The following is a 20,754-nucleotide window of genomic DNA, read 5'->3' on the forward strand; positions in this document are numbered from 1 at the left end:
CTCTATTCTGTCGCTTTCTCGCTAGGTCGAGCCCTGTTTAAAACGCCAGAATATGGCGTCTGACGTCATGATGCTAAGAAAATCAAAAACGGACTACCGGCTTACTCATCCTCATCCAAAATGGCACCCATTAAATTACTGATCGCGAAAATGCGAGTAAACTAGTCCCATTCCAAATTATTGGAAATAAGACTAGGCTCATGATTCCAAAGGACTAATAAAACTAATAGTAACAAACTATCAAGAAAAATGTATAAGTCAATACACGTATCAAAAATTGTGAGATTTTATGAGCATGAGTGTCAAAAACACCTGAGTGAAATATAAAAAAGACGAAAAAATACAAATCCCAAGCATATATTTTACAGCCTAATATTACAGGAAACAAATCATCTCAATCTTGTCATTGAGTCCATAGGGTGTCAGCGTCCTAAGGGACTTTATCCAGTATGTTTCTCTTTGTGCCAACAGTCTAATTGTGTCAACATGTGGTTTTTCCACCAATCTTTCTAGTACAGTGAATTTTAATTGAGGTATCGAGTGACCCCTCTCATGCCAATGTACAGCCAAACACGATTTCATATTCTTTGTACGTATCATACTTTTATGTTCGGTCATCCGAACCTTCACCTTCCTTGTAGTGCGTCCAACATAGACCAAACCACATGGACATTTGATTGCATATATTAGGACACTCAAGTTGCAATCAGACGTGTGTCTCAGGGTAATGTTTTTGCCTGTTTGAGGGTGAGCAAAGGAATTGCCTACCAATACATTGCCACAATGTCCACAGTTTAAACACTTCCTCATACCTTTCTGGCCTAGGTCTGTGTTTTCATGCTTGCGATCCTTTAGAAGTTCCTTAATGTTCCTTGACCTTGAATGTGCAAATAGAGGTTTGTCTAAAAATACCTGCTTAAAATCAGGTTCTTGCTCAATTATTTCCCAACGTTTCCTTACACATTTTTTTATGGCCGCTGCGGCTGTGGAGAACTTGAGTACATAGACTTCCCTCTTGTTTTTGCTCCTTTCTCTTTTTTCCAACATGGTGGATCTAGGCATGGTTTTTACTCTATTCTCAGCTTGATCAAGAATTATATCCGGATACCCCCTTGTTTTATATTCTGTGCGCATTCTGGCAATAGTCTCAAACCCTTGTTTCTCGTCTGAACAGATCCTTCTTGCCCTGATAAATTGTGACAGTGGTAGGTGTCTTTTTAGTGATTCTGAATGGAAGCTATCGAAATGTAAAGCATTATTTCTGTTCGTTGACTTCTTAAATACGCTTGTCACAAGTGTATTCCCTTTTTTTGAGATCATAATGTCAAGATAGCTTATTTGTTCCGAACTGATGGTGTAAGTGAATTTGATAAAGGCATGACAGTTGTTCAGCTCATGGAGTTGTGCTCGTAACTTTTCTTCTGAACCTTTCCATACAACTAGTATATCGTCGATATACCTAAGGTATAATGCTAGATGTTGTTGCCAATTTTCGTTCTGTAATATGTGCTCATCCTCTAATTTGGACATAAACATATTGGCATATGTCGGTGCCCCGGTAAACCCCATAGAGGTACCCGTCTTTTGTAGGAAAGAACAATTCTGCCATTGAAAATATCCATGATATAGACAAAATTGTAATAATTCAAGCAGAAAAATGTTATGACCCTCCTCATACTCATGTCTCAACAGCATCCACTCTGCTGCCTCTAGACCATCCATATGTGGGAATGAGGTGTACAGGGCTGAAACATCAACCGTGCACAACCACACTTCCTCATTATCAAAAATAGGCACACTCTGTAATTTCCGTAGACAATCTGTGGTGTCTTGTACAAAAGTAGACCATTGTTGCACCAAAGGTTGCATAAAATGATCTAGATATCTCCCTACCGGTTCATGTAGTGACCCACATCCCGCCACAATGGGTCGAAATGGTGGGTCTACCGGGTCTTTGTGCATTTTAGGCAACATATATATATATGGCCTATGTGGATGTTCTGTGGTCAGATACCTTCTTGTTTGTTCATCAATCCTACCTAACTCGATGGCTCTTTTTAGGATTTCAGATAGAATTTTCTGGAACTCCATTGTGGGGTCCGCCTCTAACTGTATATAGGTGTTGGTGTCCTTCACATGTTGATCTACTTTCTGATGGTAATAGGCAGTATTGAGCACCACTAGCGCTCCGCCTTTGTCTGCAGATACTATGGTCAGTGTCTCATTCGAGGCCAATTCATTAAGTGCCAACGTTTCCTGTCTGGTCAAATTTCTTTTGGTTTGTCTATGATGTTTGAATTCAGCAAAATCTTTCTTTACCAATGTTTCGAAAAGATCTAAAGCTTTATGCGTCATAGGTGGCATAAATGTGCTTTTGGGTTTAAATTTTTTGGTTCCTGACGTGTCTGTCATAGGTTCAGGATTCTCCGCAGCTATTTGGTGAAAGAACCATCTGAGTCTCAACTTCCTCATAAATTTAAAAAAGGAAACTTCAGTCTCGAGATCATTGCTTTGATATGTAGGCACAAACGACATACCCTTATTCAAAACTGCTATTTGTGTAGGGGTTAGCACAGTATCTGAGATATTCATAATCAATTCCTCTTTGGGTTGCGTCTTACTGCGTCTTGTTTTTTTCCCTTGTCCCCTCCTTGTTCGCTTGTGCCGCTTTGTGTGTGTTGTGCATCCGGTGGGTGATTGGAACTGTGGCCCCCCTCTAAAAAAGGCTGCCTACCCCGGTTGCTTGTCCTACTATCTGCGTGTGCACCTGCTACTGTTGTCTCTACTGCGGGACGTGTAGGTAAAGTGTCTTGGTCTGTAGCCAAACTCTCCTCTGAGGTATTTTCTGTCGGCTTTCTAAATGCCCTTCTCTGTGCATAATTATCGGCCCAGCTATATACCTCATCCAGCTTATAGTCCAAGCTATCTCGCTTGAATTTCCTCAGTTTTCTTTCGTGGACTTCCTTTGTGTGTTCATCTAGTTTATCAGTAATTTCTTTCAAGGTCTTATCCATATCCTCAGCAGACATACGTGTAGACAATTCAGTTTTCATGTCATTGATCTCTACCTCTAGCTCCTTCAAAACATTAGACAACTCTTCAACTATAAGAAGTACTAAATCAAGTGAACATTTGTTCAATATCGCAAACCATCTTATCATAAAAGTATGATACGTACAAAGAATATGAAATCGTGTTTGGCTGTACATTGGCATGAGAGGGGTCACTCGATACCTCAATTAAAATTCACTGTACTAGAAAGATTGGTGGAAAAACCACATGTTGACACAATTAGACTGTTGGCACAAAGAGAAACATACTGGATAAAGTCCCTTAGGACGCTGACACCCTATGGACTCAATGACAAGATTGAGATGATTTGTTTCCTGTAATATTAGGCTGTAAAATATATGCTTGGGATTTGTATTTTTTCGTCTTTTTTATATTTCACTCAGGTGTTTTTGACACTCATGCTCATAAAATCTCACAATTTTTGATACGTGTATTGACTTATACATTTTTCTTGATAGTTTGTTACTATTAGTTTTATTAGTCCTTTGGAATCATGAGCCTAGTCTTATTTCCAATAATTTGGAATGGGACTAGTTTACTCGCATTTTCGCGATCAGTAATTTAATGGGTGCCATTTTGGATGAGGATGAGTAAGCCGGTAGTCCGTTTTCGATTTTCTTAGCATCATGACGTCAGACGCCATATTCTGGCGTTTTGAACAGGGCTCGACCTAGCGAGAAAGCGACAGAATAGAGAGAACCACAGAGCAACGTGGAGCGTTTGATTAAACACACAGAGGTAAGATGACGCTACATTAATTAAGCATTACGTTATCTGGTAATATAATCCATTTAGATACTAAGGAGTATTCTCCTTGAATGTGTTACAGATTGAGGGACGACTTGATTGCAATAGCGCCACATTGATTTACTATTGGGGTCTTGGAGACCAAGTAAGTATCGGCTTTATCTGCAATATAATAGCGAGTCATGAAGTAATGTATTTAGTGTACTAAGGACATCGCCTTGTTTTTTAGAAAAAGAATAGCACGGACCTTGATCGTGGTCGACTTTTTTGCTTCATTGGTTTAATGAAGGTAGGAGTGCTTGGACACGGCATCGCCAACATTTTTTGAATATTTAGTTGATTCACTTGGTTTTTATGTTAAGATTAAGTTAGTCTTGGATCATAGTAAGCAGGAGGTGGTGGTAACACTGGGCTGCTCACCACGTTTTCGGTTTGGTTTATAAGGTGGTAGGTGAACTTTTGTGAGCATGATTTTTAAATACACATTAGATGCATGAATTACATTAGGAGATCTTCTGGTTGCTGTTTGAGTTAAATAAATAATGAAACTGCTGTATTTGTGATTGTAAATAGTGTATGTACTGGATATATACATGATAGAATTTTTTGTTATTTATAGTGCATTCCCCTGACGAAGGTGCATACCGAAATGCATTGGGATATGTCATCATTTGTTGAATCATGGAGAGTTGTTTGAAGAACTCAGATTGTCGTATTTATTGATGAAAAAGAAGAATAAAATCATCTTTGAAGAAAGGAAATACGACCACTGTTTCATGAGCATTTACTTTTGTGTTTGTTAAGGCTTTCAGTTTGATCAATAAGACTGTGGATGCATTAAGTTCTGAACTTTTGATGAAACATAAGGCTGTTTAATTTATGATGTTTATGTTGGATTGAATACATGGATGAATAATAAGAAAAAACAAATCACGTTACTGTGAATGAGTGAATAGTGCTCCCCATAACAAAGGTTTCTGTGGATTTTTTTCATTTTTACCAACTTGACTAGGAGCTAGTCAAGACATGGGCCAGCACCAGATATAATTTGTTGACATTGAAGTTAAACTGATAAAAAGAGGAGTGCATATCGCTTAATATTGTTGTGAATATATTGTACTGTCTTAGCTCCGCTTGTGACTTGCACCCACGTGTAAAGATGGATTTTGATGAAATAGCTCAGATGACAAAGAATCAGGCAGATGTAAAAGGATACACAGCAGAGGAAGCCGAGAACATTTACACCCTGATTAAAGAAACCAGAGATCTAAAAACCAAGCCAGGCACTACAGCACAATTAGTAAAGCAATTACAGTACACTTTACGCAAAGAAATCAATCAGAGGCTTCACGCCACAACTTTGATACAATATCATAGGGTTAAACGTATTCCCAGGGGACTTCTAATTTCATAAGACCAATGCTGTTCAAATTTAATAAACCGTTCTTAGCAAGATGGTTTGCGATATTGAACAAATGTTCACTTGATTTAGTACTTCTTATAGTTGAAGAGTTGTCTAATGTTTTGAAGGAGCTAGAGGTAGAGATCAATGACATGAAAACTGAATTGTCTACACGTATGTCTGCTGAGGATATGGATAAGACCTTGAAAGAAATTACTGATAAACTAGATGAACACACAAAGGAAGTCCACAAAAGAAAACTGAGGAAATTCAAGCGAGATACATTGGACTATAAGCTGGATGAGGTATATAGCTGGGCCGATAATTATGCACAGAGAAGGGCATTTAGAAAGCCGACAGAAAATACCTCAGAGGAGAGTTTGGCTACAGACCAAGACACTTTACCTACACGTCCCGCAGTAGAGACAACAGTAGCAGGTGCACACGCAGATAGTAGGACAAGCAACCAGGGTAGGCAGCCTTTTTTAGAGGGGGGGCCACAGTTCCAATCACCCACCGGATGCACAACACACACAAAGCGGCACAAGCGAACAAGGAGGGGACAAGGGAAAAAAACAAGACGCAGTAAGACAAAACCCAAAGAGGAATTGATTATGAATATCTCAGATACTGTGCTAACCCCTACACAAATAGCAGTTTTGAATAAGGGTGTGTTGTTTGTGCCTACATATCAAAGCAATGATCTCGAGACTGAAGTTTCCTTTTTTAAATTTATGAGGAAGTTGAGACTCAGATGGTTCTTTCACCAAATAGCTGCGGAGAATCCTGAACCTATGACAGACACGTCAGGAACCAAAAAATTTAAACCCAAAAGCACATTTATGCCACCTATGACGCATAAAGCTTTAGATCTTTTCGAAACATTGGTAAAGAAAGATTTTGCTGAATTCAAACATCATAGACAAACCAAAAGAAATTTGACCAGACAGGAAACGTTGGCACTTAATGAATTGGCCTCGAATGAGACACTGACCATAGTATCTGCAGACAAAGGCGGAGCGCTAGTGGTGCTCAATACTGCCTATTACCATCAGAAAGTAGATCAACATGTGAAGGACACCAACACCTATATACAGTTAGAGGCAGACCCCACAATGGAGTTCCAGAAAATTCTATCTGAAATCCTAAAAAGAGCCATCGAGTTAGGTAGGATTGATGAACAAGCAAGAAGGTATCTGACCACAGAACATCCACATAGGCCACATATATATATATGTTGCCTAAAATGCACAAAGACCCGGTAGACCCACCATTTCGACCCATTGTGGCGGGATGTGGGTCACTACATGAACCGGTAGGGAGATATCTAGATCATTTTATGCAACCTTTGGTGCAACAATGGTCTACTTTTGTACAAGACACCACAGATTGTCTACGGAAATTACAGAGTGTGCCTATTTTTGATAATGAGGAAGTGTGGTTGTGCACGGTTGATGTTTCAGCCCTGTACACCTCAATCCCACATATGGAAGGTCTAGAGGCAGCAGAGTGGATGCTGTTGAGACATGAGTATGAGGAGGGTCATAACATTTTTCTGCTTGAATTATTACAATTTTGTCTATATCATGGATATTTTCAATGGCAGAATTGTTTTTCCTACAAAAGACGGGTACCTCTATGGGGTTTACCGGGGCACCGACATATGCCAATATGTTTATGTCCAAATTTGAGGATGCTAAATGTAAGGCCTGGTAACAGAAGTGACCAGGACTCCAGCGTGCACCAACAATATTTAAATTCTCCAGTCAAAAGTATATCATGTTTTAGTCACACATTTAATCACAATTCATTATATTGCTTCACCAATTACATAACATTTCAAGGAGAAAGTCCAACAAATCATTAGTATGGTTCAATGTGAAGTACATAAATTACACCAAATTAAATAACATCATAAATTGCATAAACCCAATGCATTTCGGGGCTTGTGCCCCTTCGTCAGGGGTCTGTATGAAGAAAAGAAAAAAGGGAAACAGGAAGAAAGAAAACTCAGTTACTTCCAGTGCTTAGGAGGACAATGTATTTTCTGCATGTAGTGTTTTAACATCAGTCTTACCGCAACTATGGACTGACGAATCCACTCATGGATTCGATGAATAGCGTGGCGCGCGGCTGCGCGTAATCTAGGGAATGAGTAAATACTTTAAGTAAACACAATATTCTATGAACCACAAATGTGTTTCTGTGTAGAGAGCACACAAAGTGCTGGTTACCTGAATGCTTGTAGTTGAGGTAACTGAAAATAAACGGACAGACAAAATGCATACCGTTTTAGATTGAGGCAAACAGATCTAAAATTTTGTGCCAACAGTCTAATTGTGTCAACATGTGGTTTTTCCACCAATCTTTCTAGTACAGTAAATTTTAATTGAGGTATCGAGTGACCCCTCTCATGCCAATGTACAGCCAAACACGATTTCATATTCTTTGTACGTATCATACTTTTATGTTCGGTCATCCGAACCTTCACCTTCCTTGTAGTGCGTCCAACATAGACCAAACCACATGGACATTTGATTGCATATATTAGGACACTCGAGTTGCAATCAGACGTGTGTCTCAGGGTAATGTTTTTGCCTGTTTGAGGGTGAGCAAAGGAATTGCCTACCAATACATTGCCACAATGTCCACAGTTTAAACACTTCCTCATACCTTTCTGGCCTAGGTCTGTGTTTTCATGCTTGCGATCCTTTAGAAGTTCCTTAATGTTCCTTGACCTTGAATGTGCAAATAGAGGTTTGTCTAAAAATACCTGCTTAAAATCAGGTTCTTGCTCAATTATTTCCCACCGTTTCCTTACACATTTTTTTATGGCCGCTGCGGCTGTGGAGAATTTGAGTACATAGACTTCCCTCTTGTTTTTGCTCCTTTCTCTTTTTTCCAACATGGTGGATCTAGGCATGGTTTTTACTCTATTCTCAGCTTGATCAAGAATTATATCCGGATACCCCCTTGTTTTATATTCTGTGCGCATTCTGGCAATAGTCTCAAACCCTTGTTTCTCGTCTGAACAGATCCTTCTTGCCCTGATAAATTGTGACAGTGGTAGGTGTCTTTTTAGTGATTCTGAATGGAAGCTATCGAAATGTAAAGCATTATTTCTGTCCGTTGACTTCTTAAATACGCTTGTCACAAGTGTATTCCCTTTTTTTTTTAGATCATAATGTCAAGATAGCTTATTTGTTCCGAACTGATGGTGTAAGTGAATTTGATAAAGGCATGACAGTTGTTCAGCTCATGGAGTTGTGCTCGTAACTTTTCTTCTGAACCTTTCCATACAACTAGTATATCGTCGATATACCTAAGGTATAATGCTAGATGTTGTTGCCAATTTTCGTTCTGTAATATGTGCTCATCCTCAAATTTGAATGTATGTGGGGACTGCACTCATGAATCCAATTTAGCCTGCTTGTACGGTATGTGTGCGCGTTGGATTAGTGCCTGCACACTATTGAATAGCTAAATGTAAGGCCTGGTAACAGAAGTGACCAGGACTCCAGCGTGCACCAACAATATTTAAATTCTCCAGTCAAAAGTATATCATGTTTTAGTCACACATTTAATCACAATTCATTATATTGCTTCACCAATTACATAACATTTCAAGGAGAAAGTCCAACAAATCATTAGTATGGTTCAATGTGAAGTACATAAATTACACCAAATTAAATAACATCATAAATTGCATAAACCCAATGCATTTCGGGGCTTGTGCCCCTTCGTCAGGGGTCTGTATGAAGAAAAGAAAAAAGGGAAACAGGAAGAAAGAAAACTCAGTTACTTCCAGTGCTTAGGAGGACAATGTATTTTCTGCATGTAGTGTTTTAACATCAGTCTTACCGCAACTATGGACTGACGAATCCACTCATGGATTCGATGAATAGCGTGGCGCGCGGCTGCGCGTAATCTAGGGAATGAGTAAATACTTTAAGTAAACACAATATTCTATGAACCACAAATGTGTTTCTGTGTAGAGAGCACACAAAGTGCTGGTTACCTGAATGCTTGTAGTTGAGGTAACTGAAAATAAACGGACAGACAAAATGCATACCATTTTAGATTGAGGCAAACAGATCTAAAATTAGACAGTGAAGTATGTTACTGCCGAGAAAATGATTCTAAGCTCACCTGCTGGATTAGAAATGAGGCGTTTTTACTCTGCAGAATTTAAGAAAAAAGGAAAGCTAATGAGCATTTAAACAGTGCATGCTCAAGAAAACAATTTTTTATAGCTAGCCCTCCACAGTATGGGGAAAAAACGTTTACCTGTCATGGTTCGATGTGCTTTACGAAGCAGCAGTTTAACGAAGTGTCACAGCATTCTGTGAAGACAATAAGCGGTTGGGGACTTTAAAAACCAACTCGAAGGTTATAAATATTATCGGCTGATGTGGGGAAGCGGAACTCACCGCAAAACTCGACCGGCTGGTCCAAAAAGACATCCGCACCCGTGCTATCGTGCACACGACTTGTCCCTTTTCCCTGTTAATAGCTCGTCGAGTATAACGTGCTACAAGATAAATGACGGACTGTTCCGCGCTGAAAGGAGGCGCCATTATTAAGTGCCTTCGATCTCAATCTATTGCAAGTAGATGCAATGAATTAAAGTTTCCGTATATTGCCTAGGAGGCCCATAAAAAGTAGCGTGTGTACTGCAGAAAAAGGATAGAATAGGTGCAACAAGAAAAAGAAGCAAACACAACGAAACAAAGAGAAAATGTTTTCATTAACTGCCTATTAACAATCTGGTGCTGCGCAGCCCATTTTTTAAAAAAAATCCAAAGAGGAAACTTATGTGCGAGTGTCCTGCCTATTTACAATCTTATACAGTACTCAGATGGGTCACCATAATTAATTGTGTTAATAAGTATTACTAGGAATAAGTGTATGTAGGTGATATTAGTAGCACCGTGAAATTGAGATCATGAGGGGTCCTGGTTTTATATGTTCATAGAAAACAAACCATTTCCATTTTGTCGTTAAGCCCACTTGGGGACATTGTTTGCAATTTTCGTATCCAAAAGGCTTCCCTCTGGAGGAGGGTCCTGGCGTTATCATGACCCAAACGCTGTGGGATCAGTTCGATTATTTGAAATCTTAATTGGGCAAGCGTATGCCTTGCGTCAATCCAATGCTTTGCCAACGGCGATGTGAGGTTTTTGTTCCGTATCCGGCTTTTGTGCTCTGACAATCGAATTTTTAATTTTCTGTCCATCTTTCCGACATACAGAAGACCACATGGACACTTGATCGAATAGACCACATGTTCTGAGTTACAGTTCGTTGTGTGTCTCAGTGGTATTTTCTCTCCTGTTCGTGGGTGCAATAGGGTATTACCTAGTATGGCATTATTGCAGTTTTTACAGTGGAAACACTTCGTTGTGCCTTTGTATGTTTCATTTTGTTGTCTCCCATCGTTCAAGGATTTGTTCAAGACCTCTTTGAAATTTTGAGCTCTTTTGTATGCGAACAAGGGTTTGTCCGTAAACAATGCGCCAAAGTCATTCTCTGTTTGGAGAATTTCCCATCTTTTCAGTATGATCCTTTTTATATCTCTAGAGGCTGTTGAAAATTTGGATACAAAAGCCATTCTTTGGTTGGTCTTTTTAGATTTCTTTTGCAGAAGATCTTTTCTTGGGATTGACTTGATTTTTCCTAAATGTGCTACAAGCAATTTTCTAGGGTATCCCCTGTCGAGGTATCTATGTTTTTGTTCATCAAGACTTTTTTCACATTGCAAATCGTCCGTTGATTTTCGTTTTATCCTCATGAACTGTGAGATTGGGAGATTATTGATCAGAGAGGCCGGGTGGAAACTGCTATAGAGCAAAGCTGTATTCTTATCTGTTGTTTTTTTGTACAAGCTTGTTTGAATAGAACCTTCTGATATTTCTACCATTACATCAAGAAATGGCAATGCTGTTTTACTAATGCTATGGGTGAATTGAATCCTCGGATTAGCTAGATTTAAGGTTTTGATGTTGTCCTGTAATTCTGATGTTGACCGCTTCCAAATCAAGAAAACGTCGTCTATGTAGCGTTTATAGTATACAAGCCCATTTTGCCAGGTGCTATCTTCAAGAATGTAGTCTAATTCAAATTTCGCCATGAATACATTGGCATAAATACATGCCCCCGGAAATCCCATTGCTGTTCCTGACAGTTGGATATAATAATCATCAAACCATGTGAAATAGCTGTTTGTTAAACAGAATTCTAGTAGTTGCATGATCATCAATTTCATCTCTACAGGCTTATCGATTCTCAATAGTGCCCACTCCATGGCTTCTAAACCTTGTTTGTGCGGAATTGAAGTATATAATGACGTGACGTCAATTGTACACAGTGTCCATTCCATGCAGTTGTCTATTGAAATTGTTGACAGGCTTCTGAGGAAGTCAGAAGTGTCTTCCAGATATGTCGGCCACTCTCGAATAAAGGCCTGCATCTGAGCATCAATGAATATACCTGGGTTTTCAAAAATTGACGAACATCCAGACACTATCGGTCTGAAAGGGGGATTTTCCAGGTTTTTGTGCACTTTCGGGAGAAAGTAAATTCTAGGTCTTCTTGGGTACATTTGTCTTAGATAGCGTTTAGTCGTGTTGTTGATCCATTTTTGTTCTTCTGCTTTCTCCAAAATCATATCCAGCGTTTTCACAATTTCCAAAGTCGGGTCTTTCTCAAGTTTCGCGTATGTGTTTGTGTCTAATACATGTTCATCACCCCTTTGTATGTAATAATCCGAGTCCATTATTACCAGACCTCCTCCTTTGTCTGCCTTTTGGATCTTGATGGTACTATTTTTTGCCAATGCATAAAGTGCACTACGCTCTGCTCTTGTTAAGTTGCTGGATTTTCTTTTGTAATGTATTTTGCTCAGATCAGCTTTAACCAAAGTCTCGAATGTGTCCAATGTTTTGTGTGAGACAGGTGCCAAAAAGTTACTCTTTGGTTTAAATTGAGTTTCTGAGGTCTCAGGAGTTTCAATCGGATTTAGGATTGTGAAAAAATGCTTAAGACGCAAGATTCTCATAAATTTGAAAAGTGTTACTTCAGTTTCAAGTTCATTCGTATGATACGTACTAACAAATGAAATGCCTTTGTTTAGCAATTTTTCTTCAAACTCAGAGAGAGGATACTTTGAGATATTTATTACGAGATTTTGGTTTGGCTCCGTAATCCTGTCTTTTTCGATGATTCTTTCTCTTTGTCCTTTTCCCTTTCCTCTTCGCGTCTTTTTTCGTTCATTTGTGCTGATGGTAAATCCGGTGGCTTGGTTGATGACTGGCCAGCTTCTCAAAAAGCATCAGATTCCGATGCTTGATCAGGTACAGTAGATATTTGTGAACTTGACGCTTGATGTTGTTGTACAGACATAGGTTGCCTTGACGTATTCGTGTCATTGTCGGACATTGCACTTTCATCGGACGAAGCTGCAGGTTGTTTCTTGCCGGTGTATCTTCTTTTTGCGTAAATCTCAGCCCAGGTGTAAGCTTCATTGAGCTTGTAATCTATTGTATCCCGCTTGAACTTGCGCGGTTTCGTTTCCTGAAGTTCCTTCCCATATTTATCGAGCCTTATGTCTATGTCCTCTAGAATTTTTGACCATGGTTCCTCTTCAATTTTAACTGAGAGCTCTCTTTTAACATTGAAAATCTCTTCTTCCAACTCATGTATGGTTTTAGCCAGCTCTTCAATTAGCAAGAGTATTAAATCCAACGAGCATTTATTCAATATTTCAAACCATTTTTCCATGAATTTGGGGTTGCTGTTTAATCTGTAAAGCATAGGTCGTATTGCCAGTCGAAGTCCCCTCGGGATCCGCTTAACTCGGTGATACTGTACCAGTGTAGATGCGTGTAAGCGCTGATTCAATTCACGTCTTACTAGGTATTCTAATTGCTTAAGCTGTTGCGTAACAGAGCCTCCTTTAGCATCAAAAGTCTTAGTTTCCTTAATGAGTTTGTAAATTTGGGAGGCTTCATCCTGTGTATAGACTTTAGTATTTGCGCGATTATCTGTAATTGCCGCGATAGAATCAAAAGACATTTTGATCTTGGTGCTAGTGCCCCTAGTTGTGCAGTATGTGTAAACAATGAATGTATGTGGGGACTGCACTCATGAATCCAATTTAGCCTGCTTGTACGGTATGTGTGCGCGTTGGATTAGTGCCTGCACACTATTGAATAGCTAAATGTAAGGCCTGGTAACAGAAGTGACCAGGACTCCAGCGTGCACCAACAATATTTAAATTCTCCAGTCAAAAGTATATCATGTTTTAGTCACACATTTAATCACAATTCATTATATTGCTTCACCAATTACATAACATTTCAAGGAGAAAGTCCAACAAATCATTAGTATGGTTCAATGTGAAGTACATAAATTACACCAAATTAAATAACATCATAAATTGCATAAACCCAATGCATTTCGGGGCTTGTGCCCCTTCGTCAGGGGTCTGTATGAAGAAAAGAAAAAAGGGAAACAGGAAGAAAGAAAACTCAGTTACTTCCAGTGCTTAGGAGGACAATGTATTTTCTGCATGTAGTGTTTTAACATCAGTCTTACCGCAACTATGGACTGACGAATCCACTCATGGATTCGATGAATAGCGTGGCTGCGCGTAATCTAGGGAATGAGTAAATACTTTAAGTAAACACAATATTCTATGAACCACAAATGTGTTTCTGTGTAGAGAGCACACAAAGTGCTGGTTACCTGAATGCTTGTAGTTGAGGTAACTGAAAATAAACGGACAGACAAAATGCATACCATTTTAGATTGAGGCAAACAGATCTAAAATTAGACAGTGAAGTATGTTACTGCCGAGAAAATGATTCTAAGCTCACCTGCTGGATTAGAAATGAGGCGTTTTTACTCTGCAGAATTTAAGAAAAAAGGAAAGCTAATGAGCATTTAAACAGTGCATGCTCAAGAAAACAATTTTTTATAGCTAGCCCTCCACAGTACGGGGAAAAAACGTTTACCTGTCATGGTTCGATGTGCTTTACGAAGCAGCAGTTTAACGAAGTGTCACAGCATTCTGTGAAGACAATAAGCGGTTGGGGACTTTAAAAACCAACTCGAAGGTTATAAATATTATCGGCTGATGTGGGGAAGCGGAACTCACCGCAAAACTCGACCGGCTGGTCCAAAAAGACATCCGCACCCGTGCTATCGTGCACACGACTTGTCCCTTTTCCCTGTTAATAACTCGTCGAGTATAACGTGCTACAAGATAAATGACGGACTGTTCCGCGCTGAAAGGAGGCGCCATTATTAAGTGCCTTCGATCTCAATCTATTGCAAGTAGATGCAATGAATTAAAGTTTCCGTATATTGCCTAGGAGGCCCATAAAAAGTAGCGTGTGTACTGCAGAAAAAGGATAGAATAGGTGCAACAAGAAAAAGAAGCAAACACAACGAAACAAAGAGAAAATGTTTTCATTAACTGCCTATTAACAATCTGGTGCTGCGCAGCCCATTTTTTTAAAAACATCCAAAGAGGAAACTTTTGTGCGAGTGTCCTGCCTATTTACAATCTTATACAGTACTCAGATGGGTCACCATAATTAATTGTGTTAATAAGTATTACTAGGAATAAGTGTATGTAGGTGATATTAGTAGCACCGTGAAATTGAGATCATGAGGGGTCCTGGTTTTATATGTTCATAGAAAACAAACCATTTCCATTTTGTCGTTAAGCCCAACGATTTCACAGAGAACTTCAGTAAAAGAATGTGCTAACGAGCAAGTCGTATGACATCCTTATTGACGTATCTATGTCCATCCTTACGTCAATCTCGGCACCTTAAAGGTATAAATATTACCGATCTTGCCCTATGCAAACACACGCGTGGTGACGAGACGGAGCAGCCATACTTGCCGAAGCGAAGAGCAGAGCAGACCCCGCTGGCGCAGCCCCGCCTTCCTGACGCGCTGAGAGAAGCTGCTTTCTCCTGCCGAGAATTCCAGCCCCGGCGTTTCTGGGTAGCCCTCGCAGGCAGCCTGGAATATCGAGACCAGAGAGAGAGATACCATTCCTCATTCATCCTAACTTCCAGGTACAGAACTGAATAACCCCTCACAGAGAATTCTTTAGTTATTCACTTGGCAAAAACAAACTTAACTTAAACTGTAACTTTCTATTCCCACCCACGTATTAGGCTTAGGTCAGGTACACGGGGTAGGCGTATCTAGAAACACCAGTTGAGCACGTTTAGTCAAATGTATATGTGTATGTAATATATTTTATTCATTTTAAAACATCTTATGGCTTAGAAACCATATCAATGTTTTTACAGTATTATTTTATACTATTGCTTTTAATGTATGCACTTTACTTAGCTATAAGTATTGCAATAATATCGATCCATTTCTCTTGTACGAGAAAAGAGACTGATCAATAAATAACACCTTTTTATTGAACACACCCGTCTCGTCCTTTTCTCTACATTCTGATGAGACTAAGAATGCACGTACTGACTGAGTAAAATAAATTGCCTTTTGTTCACACGACTCTCGAGATTTACTCTTGATTAGGGGAGAGCAAAGTTGTCATGTTCTATGGTTGTCAGAAACTAAATCCCTTCTTGTCTAATCAGGGAAGTTAAGTCCTCCTTGAACATTCGAGAAAGTTTCTAGTGAACTCTGAGCTAAGCTGGCAAACCCAAAACTTTAAGTCTAGTATCGACAGTAGTAGACCTAGTTAACGTCTGGCCTAGGCCTTTACTGCTGTAGGTATTATTCCAATGCGCAGAGCCTATTGGGATGATAGGAACTACACTACATGGCGCCCAACGCGTTTGGAAAGGGCGATAAAACTAACGTAAGACATTTAGAGTAACTCAGTCGTGCTTTCTCACTCAGACCCTTTTCCCAAATACTCCAAAGACGTCTGGAGTGGGTGAAAGGTTATATCTGCCAGACCTCGCAGGAGGGAACTCCTATGTATGGGTCTTGGTATAGTCAACGTTGAAGGATACACTGTTCCAAAATATTGTGCGTCTAATCTTTGTTTCCATAAGGAACCTGATCTGCAAACAAAAGAAAAAATCTTCAGGACAGTAAAATGTCTGACAATGAAGAAGAAAGAGAGGCAGTTAGATTAGCAGCTGAACTCGCAGCGGCTGATGCTGCAGCACTAGATGCGGACGGGATATAATACTCATCCCGGTCATCAAAAGGAGATCTATAACCCTGAAACTTATAGAAAATGGACTGACACCTAGAGGTGGCACAGTCATATTCATAATTGAGGCACACGAATATCGGCAGACAGAGGTATACTATTCATGGATACATTTTCCAGCAGCAAATGCTGTAACAAAGTACTTCCACTATTACAAAATAGAGGAACCTCCTAATGAGTACACTCCTTTCGAGGAGGTGGAAGTACCACTCAAATTTCAAGAGCATTTGCTCTTATTTGATGGCGCCCTAAAACATAACAATCACATCACCAGGCTCGGTCCTTTAGGTAGACCAGGAGCAATGTGGCCGGTCCTAGCCGGATACACACCACATCCAGACATCAATGGGATGTCTGCAGCAGAGCTGTTAACACAGCTAAAACAATTAATAAAAATTCATAGACAATTAGTTCAGTATGTGATGCGGACATCAACAATTCAGCCAGCGATTAAACTTCCACAGCTGACCCCTCACCAGGGGAACACAAATAAAATTACACCACAGAACATCCAATCCTGCCTAGGTAAAGTACCGGCTAAACGGGAACAAATACCATTCTGGCTAGCGCAAAAAATCACCCAAATAGAGGCGGTGTTTGCTGACACCACCCGCTAGAAAAGCACAGGATTCTGACTATCTGCCTTCCAATGGGAATCGCACCACACATTGAGGACTGTGACACTTGGGGTACAGTCTTTGCTTCCATCTACACAAAAACGCACGGTGTTCCATCCATTTCGGTAATACCAGATGTGCTAAAACAAATTCAAGATGAATATGGACCTGAACCCGCTTTAACTCTTGGTATGAAATTACTAAAAGACTTCAAGCAGGTCTCGGCTATATTATTATCCAATATAAAGGCAGAAGCAGCAAACGTGGCGATCCGCCAGAGGTTAAAAGAGACAGATATAGCAGACCAACCAGCTGAAATTGCCAGAATCATAGAAAAATCCTATGAGGAACTAGGTAGAGATAGTTTAGGTGGAATACCAGTAAAACCACAACTGACTGAAAGTCCAGAAAAAATATTTTTTAATAATAATTCACCAAAAAAGAACTGGGATGGAAACAAACAATCCAATCCTAAAGAAAAGAAATTCCAGTCCAGAGGAAGGTCTCCTAGGCGAAGAGAGAAATCTCCGAACCAAAGACACAGGTCACCCCAGAGTGACCCCTCTGGGAAAAGATATAACCTTAGAAATAGGGATAATATAAAAAAGCCTGATAGATATCAAGACATTGATACACGTCCCTCTCAATCTTTTCAGACTTCCTCGCAGAAATCGGAAAGAAGAGGACGATCAGAACAAAGAGAAGAGCACACCAAGTCCAAAGACAAGGAACCTGCTCAGCTAAAAAAGAAATTACAATTTCCAAAAAAGAAGGTAGCCAGTATCAAGGTAGTTAACAATGCCGAGAATACTGAGGACACAACTGAAAAACGGAGAGTGGGCTCAGACAATGCTAGACAGCGCAGCAGAAGTGAGCATAGCTCGCAAAGTCCTTATGAATCATCTGGAGACAGTGGACACGAATGAATATCTTCAAGTGGAAACTGCGGACACCAGAATTAGCAAACCTCACAAAATATACGAAATAACATTGCGTATAGAGGGAGATAAGACTAGGAAAATAAGGGGACTATTTTGGGATAATCTCTCCAAGGGCTATGATATCCTTCTAGCTGAAAAAGACTGGCCACCAGAGTTTGTAAGGGAGTGCCCTCATGGCGAAGAAGTAATTATGCCTGCCTTCTCGAATCATATCCCGATTCATAAAAAATACACACTTGCCAGAAAATGGGCAGTGGCTCTAGCTCCTGCCTTATATAAAAATCATGTAGGATGGGATGAGGACTCTCCTCCTCACAAAATCCAGTTAAAATCACAACCAACTGCACAAAGGCAGTACCCAATTAAGCAAGAAGCTAAAAAACAGGTAAATGAAATACTAGATCAGCTAGAATACCAGGGGGTGATTGAAACTTGCACCTCACAAATGAACAACCCTTTGTTTCCGGTCTCCAAACCAGACAATTCATATAGTCTAGTTTTGGATTACCGACACCTTAACACATGTTGCAAAACTTTTGCAGTGCAAAACTCACACAGTGCTGCACTAATGAATAACATAGTGCGCAAAAAATACAAAACAACCTTGGACATCTCTAATGGATTCTTTTGTCAAAACATAGCACCAGAGAGCAGATATTTAACTGCATTCTCAATAAATGGCACTCAAAAACAATTCTGTCGGTTAGCCCAGGGGTACAAGAACAGCCCGGGGGTATTCTCAGCGAGAGTAACAGAATTACTACAACTATATGATGATGAAGCATTATCTTATGTCGATGACATTTACTTAACAGATGATGACTTGGAGACTCACTTGAAGAGAGTGAACACCATAATACTTGGGTTCGCAGCAGAGGGTTACAAATTCAACTTTAAAAAATCCAGAATTGCCCATCTGACAGTCCTATTCTTAGGATATGAGTTATCAAGTGAAGGCAAAAGCCTGGCTGACAATTTCCTAGAGAAATGTGCCGTAATCCAAGCACCTAGAACACTAAAAAACCTACAGTCGATTCTAGGCTTCCTAAATTTCGGAAGAACATACATTGCAAATTACGCAGAAAGGGTCAAACCCCTTTATGATCTGATAAAACCAGATTTTAAAAGATCCAATTGGACTCAAATACACACAGAAATTTTGAGATCCCTACAAACAGATATGCTAATTAAAACAAAATTAGAAACACGTGATAACACACGCAATCTTGTGATTCGAGTCATCCCAGGAAGATGCGGATTCACATACCTGACCTCGAATGAGGGAGAAAAGGTACCAATTGCATTCAAATCACACTTGTACACAGAAGCTGAACAGAAATTCAGCAACAAAGAAAAAATTGTTCATGCAGTTCAAACCGCAATAGCTAGAGAAAAAGATCAAGCTGACGGTAGACATATCACAGTCAGAACAGCAGAATCAGCCTTCGAGGCACTAACAACACCGTGTAATTTACCAACAACAACATTAAATCCAGAATGGATACAATGGGTGAATTCAATCACAACGGACAAAGTATACTACTACTTTGATCCAGAACTAGAAGAATTAAAAAATCTAGAATATGAAGAAACATATCCTCTGCCAATCGACATTCTGCCTTTACGACATTACGCCTGTGTAATCTATACAGACGGACATGCTCAACCCCCCGTTTGGGGAGAACAGGCATACAACCCCACATGTGAGATTACAAAAGAAGTGTGGCGCGGAGGTAAACTAAAACCTCTATTAACAAAAACACACTCAGTAGAAACTAATTCTGAACAACAAACAGAAATAATAGCATTGAAAATGGCGCTAGATAATGCGGATCGCGAATTCCCGACACTTATAGTGTCAGATTCATATTACTGCGTCAAATCATATAACAAGGATTTGCAGACATGGATTCAAAACGGTTACAAAGATGACACAGATGCACCAATAAAGCAGAAACTGCTCTGGGAACAAATAGCTCTTTTACAAAAAGAACTACCAAAGACTCACGTGACACACTCACTGAGTCATCAGCGTGATGGCGTTCACGTTGCAGGGAATTCATTGGCTGAAACAGCCACAGCGGCAGCAACTAAAACGGCTCCCGTAGATCGAAAAAAGCGTACATTAAAATACATTGACGGTGAAACAGTGCTGGCAGTGAAAACGTCATCAAAAGGCGACTGCTCAGCGTTACCGATCAACTATCCACTCAATTATACATACATAATCGATGCAAACTCCGTCCCTTTTGCTCGAATCCCTGGAGTGGGGGATAGAGTGATTCCAAACATGGACAGGAGAAACTTGTTAATCGCAGACGCACATATGGGCGAGGGTCTCAGACACCTCAAACTAAAAGATTCTCTGGAAGAATTACAATCACGGTACTGGTGGCCAGGCATGAGCCTGCGTCACACCATGTTTGTAAAAAACTGCCCAAACTGCAACAGAGATCGCAGTGGGGAGAGAAACAGTTTAATACCTCGTCGGTTTACTCCAGGAAAAATCTGGAGTAAAAAGGAAGGGTTGCGATTAACTTATACAGGCTAGTTCCACTTATAATGTAGATCGCCAGCACTCGGCTGACGTCCGGACTGTTATACAAAGATTTGCGAGTCTAAATGGCATATACGCTAAGAGCATGCTATGTTTGACCATTGTCTACACTCTAGCCCTCAAGCATGGGGGGAAACATGGCCAAATGAGCATAGCCCAGCGGGAATCTTCTCACTTCCTTCCTGAGGGTACGGGATGGT

At 40.0% G+C, this 20,754-nt stretch overlaps 2 long non-coding RNA genes across 2 annotated transcripts; both read right to left on the reverse strand.

The window, feature by feature from the left end:
* Positions 1-9,230: 9,230 nt before the first annotated feature.
* Positions 9,231-9,538, reverse strand: LOC144766915 (uncharacterized). The gene is made up of 3 exons (XR_013597978.1): positions 9,509-9,538; positions 9,371-9,400; positions 9,231-9,262 (listed from the first exon to the last, which is right to left on the reverse strand). It is a non-coding gene; the product is annotated as an uncharacterized LOC144766915 (long non-coding RNA).
* Positions 9,539-13,957: 4,419 nt separating this feature from the next.
* Positions 13,958-14,267, reverse strand: LOC144766916 (uncharacterized). Its single transcript, XR_013597979.1, has 3 exons — positions 14,236-14,267; positions 14,098-14,127; positions 13,958-13,989 (listed from the first exon to the last, which is right to left on the reverse strand). It is a non-coding gene; the product is annotated as an uncharacterized LOC144766916 (long non-coding RNA).
* Positions 14,268-20,754: the final 6,487 nt, after the last annotated feature.

This window comes from Lissotriton helveticus, chromosome 7 (assembly GCF_964261635.1).
Source record: "Lissotriton helveticus chromosome 7, aLisHel1.1, whole genome shotgun sequence".
NCBI lineage: Eukaryota > Metazoa > Chordata > Amphibia > Caudata > Salamandridae > Lissotriton > Lissotriton helveticus.